Source organism: Triticum dicoccoides, chromosome 5B (assembly GCF_002162155.2).
Source record: "Triticum dicoccoides isolate Atlit2015 ecotype Zavitan chromosome 5B, WEW_v2.0, whole genome shotgun sequence".
Lineage (NCBI taxonomy): Eukaryota > Viridiplantae > Streptophyta > Magnoliopsida > Poales > Poaceae > Triticum > Triticum dicoccoides.
Genome location: NC_041389.1, coordinates 29,630,738 through 29,637,233, shown reverse-complemented (window position 1 = coordinate 29,637,233; position 6,496 = coordinate 29,630,738).

Genomic DNA, 6,496 nt, shown 5'->3' with positions numbered 1-6,496 from the left:
GTCTTCGTCTGCGCCTTCTTCCACCTTCGGCCACCGCGGCCTCACTGTTGAACCGTCCCCGACCACGCCGTCTACTCCTCTGCGACCACGGTGAGATGCTCTTCAGTTTCCCCTCCTCCCCTTGGTCGTTTGCTTCCCGTAGCGCCGCCCCTGTGATTTTGCCACACCACTATCCGCCATGGTCGGGCCTTCCTCCGCGCGCGGCTGCACCGTGCTGCCCACTGCCTGGCCTCGCCTCCGGCCGCACCAGATCGCGCTCACCCCCTCTGTTGCATTGTTTGGTGCTGCCGTAATTCCTTCTTTCTATTGCATTGTTTGGAATTGTATCTCAGTTTAGCTGCTAAACTCTCAGGAATTAATGCTTCATATGATGTTCAATTTTTGCATAAGTTGAAGAAATAATAGTTCTATTGACAAGCAGAAGAAAGGATTGGGCTCTGGTCCAAATGATGTTTAACATGAATTTAAGTAAACAGGAATTTTATGTTGTTGCTGCTGAAGATGAGTAGTTGTAGGAAGATGATGCATAGTAGTTTTATGTTGTTGTAGTAGTTGTAGGATGTTATTGTAGTTGAAGTTGCAGGAGTAGATAATTGAGTACTGCCAATTTACTGTTAGTAAAGATGTTGAACACACAACTGTTGTTTACTCTAGTGATAGGAGTAGTAGTGGTGGCCATCTAGTTGGACTACTACTTCTTGGACTTGCTCCAGATTTTAGGATTTCTTTTCTTTTAGTATTTATTTTCTTCTAGGACTAGGTTTTCATTATTTTTCTGTTGTGATTGTTTTTTGAGCTCTTTGTTTTTCATTTCCTACTATCCTTATCCTAATTATCTTAAATTGTTATGATGTATGTAACAGGATTAGATCTTGGATTTCCTAGTGGACTTTGGGATTTGCTAGTGACTCCATATTTTTCACTATTTCAGCAAGTCTTTTGTAAGCATTAAACTTTCAGCACTACATTTTTATCTTATGTGTACAACTGTTTGCTTCCAATTGCTATATATGTATTGTTGTTACTAAAAATGATGAAGCTCCTGTCAATTGCTATACATATATATGTGTATGATGATCCTCCTTTCCTGCAGTAGTATAGCACTTGCAGTAGTATGGCACTTGCAGTAGTGGTGCCTACGCAAGATACAGTTCAGATTTGATTAGTTCCGTAAATTTGTATGACCACAGATTTGTATAGTTTCAGAGATTTGTATGACCAAAGATACAGTTCAGATTTGATTAGTTCCATAAATTTGTATGACCAAATAAATATTTCCGATTTGTATAGTTTCAGAGATTTGTATGACCAAAGATACAGTTTAGATTTGAATTGTTTTAGAAATTTGTATGACCAGAGATACAGTTCAGATTTGAATTGTTTCAGAAATTGGTATGACCAAAGATGCTATTGTATATAAATAGGCTGTTGTAGAACTGTTCTTCATCTTTACAGTGCTGTTGTATAGAAATATGTTGTATTTCCTGCTCTGATTGTTTCTCAAAGAAATTTAGCAAAAAAATGGGGTCCTGGGAGACGCTGCTACTGCTTTAGGCCCTTGAGAGGCCCTTCGTGTCGTGATGATTTTGCAGGTACCCCGAGAGGCCCTTGAGTTTGCCGGAATGTCGATTAACTTCCGTTCCGGCAAATTTGGGTACTCCATATGTCCTATTTTCAGCAAAGGTCATGCTAAAATTTCCCATGAATTTTAGCATGACTTTGCTAAAAATCGGACATATGGGGTACTTGCTACTAATGCATGGCCCGGGGTATCTTAGTACTTAATTAAGTAGGATCAACTGCCCCTTCATTCTTGCTGCATTAAACCATATGTGGCAATAGAGCCAAGTGATTAGGCCCAACTTAGAATTCTCCTCAGCATCGATAAACCCTAGATGATAAACCCAACATAGGTGGCAATAGAGCCAAGTGATTAGTGCCAAGTGATTAGGCCCAACCTAGGGTGCCTCGGCATCGATAAACCCTAAATGATGAAAACTTAACTTAGCATTTAGGGTGCCCCGGAGTCGACAAACCCTAAATGATGAAACCTTGGCTTTTAGGGTGCCTCGGTGTCGATGAGAACCTAAATGATGTACGCTTAGGCTTTTAGGGTGCCTCGGCGTCGACAAACCCTAAATGATAAAAGCTTAGCTTTTAGGATGCCTCGGTGTCGACAAACCCTAAATGATGAGACCATGATCTTTGTTCCTTGACAATAACCAACTTTTTGACCAAACTTTTTTCCTATTTAGAGCGAAACATGGCCCAAAACAATGAGGCCGGCGGTCCGGGTGGCAAGAAATTCTGGGAGCTGTCCCAGGAGTTGGAGAAAGAACATCACCGCTATGAGGACGCCGCGGAAGACACCGATCCTGACTACACAACACCTAGTGGCCTCGGGGATGACACCACTGATGGCGCCGCCGAGGATGCCACCACTGATGATGGCGGCGCACACACAGATGGCAGCCAACCTAAGAGGCAACGAAAGGACCGACGCTCGAACGTGCTCGGCACCGTTAGGGAGGAATTTACTGAAGTGGACTCCGACGGGAATCCGATGGCGCCCAAACAAGTAGTCAAGGGGTACTCGGTTCAGCTCTGGTGCATTCTCCGGAGCACCATCTCGATCAACACCGAGAACCTAAGGCATAAGGACCACGGGAATTTGTGCAGCCTCCTCTTCACGAAGCTGCATGAACGATACAAGTTCCCCACTGAGTTTGCAAACACACGCCTCTCTGGGAATAAAGTGAACAGTACCGCCCTCACGAGGATGAGCACGACCCTGTCTACTTGGAGAAGCACGGTGAAGGCAATGATTGACAAAGGTGGTAGTTATGACAAGATCAAGGCGAAATATCCTTTGATGAGCGAAGATGAGTACAAGGAGTTCAAGATCAAGTGCGAGAGCAGCGCAACCACTGAATCAAGTCAGTGGGGGAAAGGAATGCGGAAGTTGAACTTAGGGGTCCACCAACTCGGTCCCGGCGGTTACAGAGTGGCGGAGCCTATATGGGACAAGGAGGACGCGGAGCGTGCTAAGCAAGGCCTACGGCCCCGCTTCGAGAAATACTGTGACAAGCAGACCAGGAACTTTCTCAGGGCCCGGTACAAGGAGGACCCGGTAACAAAGGAGCTTACCACGGATCCGAAGATCGGGGCGCTCAAGCTTGTTCTGGTAAGGAATACACCCCCGCGTAATTAGCTCCATATGGTTGCACTCTAGTTAATCCCCAATATTTCTAAATGGTTCACGTTCCTTCCGCAGGACACTGAAAGCAGTAGCGCGGGGTCGTCTCAGAGCTCCCCTTTCGACACCCCTTTAAATAGGGCGTTGAACGTAATGAAAAACAAGGATAAGCTTAGTAAGTCGACGTCAGCTGGTCGTGTGGCCGGCAAAGGCTTGTCCACAAAATGGTCGTCATACTATACCGCTGGTGGGCGAAAGGAGAAAAAGACCAGCTCGGAAAGCCAGTCCCGCGAGGTTGAAGCATCAAGGCACAAGTGGCGCGGATTCCAGAGCTTGTCCAATAGCAAGTGGAACAACAACTAGGAACGAAGCTCGACGCCATGGTGCCTACGTTGATTCATGGGCTAACGACGTGGATTACCGGCGGCAAACAGGGGCCTCCCCCGGTTCCCAGCTTCACGGCCAGCAACTCGCACAGCGTGCAGGCAGTGCTATTGATGTCTCTGGCGGCGCCATTGGTGTCTCCGGCGGAGGCGGTATTCGTGTCTCTGGTGCCGGCACGGGCATTGGAGCTTAATGCACCCGAGTGTACGCCGGCCGGCACCTCGCCAGCAAGTGTCCCCTCCATCAGTTGCACGCCCGCCGTTGGCGGTGCCTCGACATTAGCCGAGCTCGACGACATCACGGTAACTAAGCCTCTCGGCCGATGACTTCATCTCCTTGCCTTTGACTGGGCATCCCTGACGCCCTACATGTTTTCGCAGGGTGCCGTGAATTTCGGAGGGGGAGGTGTTTTTATAGGTGGAGGGAGCTAGGAGAGTCCAAATGAGGAGCGGTTTTCGGCCACGCGATCGTGATCGAACAACCGAGAGCATGGAGGGGAGTTAGATGGGTTTTGGGCCAGTTTGTAAGGGTGTTGGGCTGCAAGGAGAGAGGGGGCTTACAGTTACCTGGTTAACCGTTGGAGTACCAAACGACCTCCAAATGGCACGAAACTTGACAGGCGGTCTACCGGTGCTATACCAAGGCCACTTGGCAACACTCGATCCATTCTGAGAACGTTTAACACCCGCACACGAAGAGAGAGAAGAGGGGGACGCCGGAGAGAACATGAGTGCCGGATTGCAAAACGGACAACGGGGAAAATGCTCGGATGCATGAGATGAACACGTATGCAATGCAATGCACATGATGACATGATAAAATGCAACACGCAAGCAAAAGACATGGTAACAACGACGAATAACTGGCAGACACCTGGCGCAACGAAACTGGGGCGTTACAACACTCCTCCACTAACAAGAGATCTCGTCCCGAGATCTTAGGACCAAGACGGAAGGGAAAAGGGATAAGGTGAAACAAAACTCAAGATAAGAAGCAAAGGATCGAGAGCACTCGAGAAGAAGAGAGGAACGACGAGAATGACGAGAATTGAAAGCTCACAGAATTAGATAGACTATGAAATCACTCGTTCTAACCGGAGTGGTTAGAATGAGAAAAGAAACGAATAAGACTGAAAGGATTTAGGAAGCACTCCTGCTGAAACATGGAGGAATAGAACACGAGCTTCACAAGATGGGATGACACTTGATGAAGACATAACACAAGACCTCCGGAAAGAATTCAAAGAGAAATTGAATGAAAAGAATTTAGAAGGAAGGATTGAATGGTGTTGTTGAGAAAATCAACAACGAAAGGATAAGCTTGTTGTGGTCTTATAGATAACATCTCAAGATCATAAGGTGATACCCGGCCACAAATGGAAATGATTTGATAGCTGAGAATAACGAAGAAATGCAAAACTCCACTTCAAAAGAATACAGAGAATTAATTGCACTTCGAGACACGAGAAGAAAAGATACTTGAACTCCACCAACAACATCTTGATGAAACTCCTGAAGAATGAATTAAATCATGACGAACCACCATGAAGAACTCCGGTAACGAAAGGATGATTAGATAGAATGAAGGACGAAAGAATAAGATGAGCATTGCGATGATTCTGATGGAGGTTCTGACGAAATGGCCGAGGAAACTGAACTCCGGATAAGAAAAGACGAAAAGACTTGGAACTACAATTTGTTCCTCATGAACAAACTCCAAAGAAAAGGATTGAATGATAATCAAGGAAATAGAATCTGAAAGAACCACCGTGAAAATTCAAAAATGACTGACGAGAGAGAATGAATCACCAGGAAGAATTAGAAGAACATAACTGCTTGAGGGGATTTAGATACAAAAGACCGAAGAGATAATGAGCTGATTAAAGAACACTTGAAAGAAGCACCGGGATAAATAGATAAAGGTAACTGGAATGATGGCCTCCGGTGAAAAGAAACGGGAAAACAACTCCTGACAAACTCCGGATGGATGAAAAGAATATCTGACGAATGGAATAATTTGCGAGGATAACATGAAGCTAGAACCATGAAACTTCGAGAGAACGGACAAGATTTAGAGTAAAAACTCTTCTTCGATCCTCAAATGGCGACGAGAAACACCACCAGAATTACTGAGATACTCCGGTAGAATGACAAGCGAAGAGGTTGATCCAACAATGAAAGAATTTGAAAACGATCTTGGAAAGGCATCTGACTGATGAAATTCATTCTTATGTCAGACTAGAAAAGAATTCGAGAATACTCCGGGGGAATTAGAAGAGTCAGGTAAGATCCTGGAAAAGGCCTGTGGGTTAGGGCCCACTGAAGAGAAAACACCGTCGGAAAAGGATGTTGAAAAGATAGATGACGCACCGGAACAATTGAAATATTTGGATGAGGTGACAGCCTCGAATTAGTTCGAACACAGACGAATCTCCTGATATGACTTGAACACTCCGGAAGGATAAACTGGCGAGAGACGAACGAGCTGGGAGAATACTTGATCCAAGGAAAAGAATGTGATCAACTTGAAAAAAAACTTGAATTGAGTCCACCGAAAAAAAGAAAAGGGATGAAGAATGTCCACCTAGACGACAATTCACCGGTTGAAATGATTGAGGGAAGACTGAAGAAGCTCCGCATGAATGAAATTGATGTTCGAAAGAGGCTCAGGCTCCGGTAAGACACCGAATATCTTGAAGAGAAGACACCGATTGAAATAATTGAGGAAAGAAAACAAACTTCGCATGAGTAGGATGGATACTCGATTACGGACTCCGGTTCCGAGATGAAAAAGGGTGGGCGGGTGGGAAAGAAAACAACTGAGGATTGAACTCAAAGATGAAGAGACTTGAGTCAACTTGACGAGAAATGCACCGGATGAAAAGAGCTGAGAACCAACGATCGGAAAACCAACTGC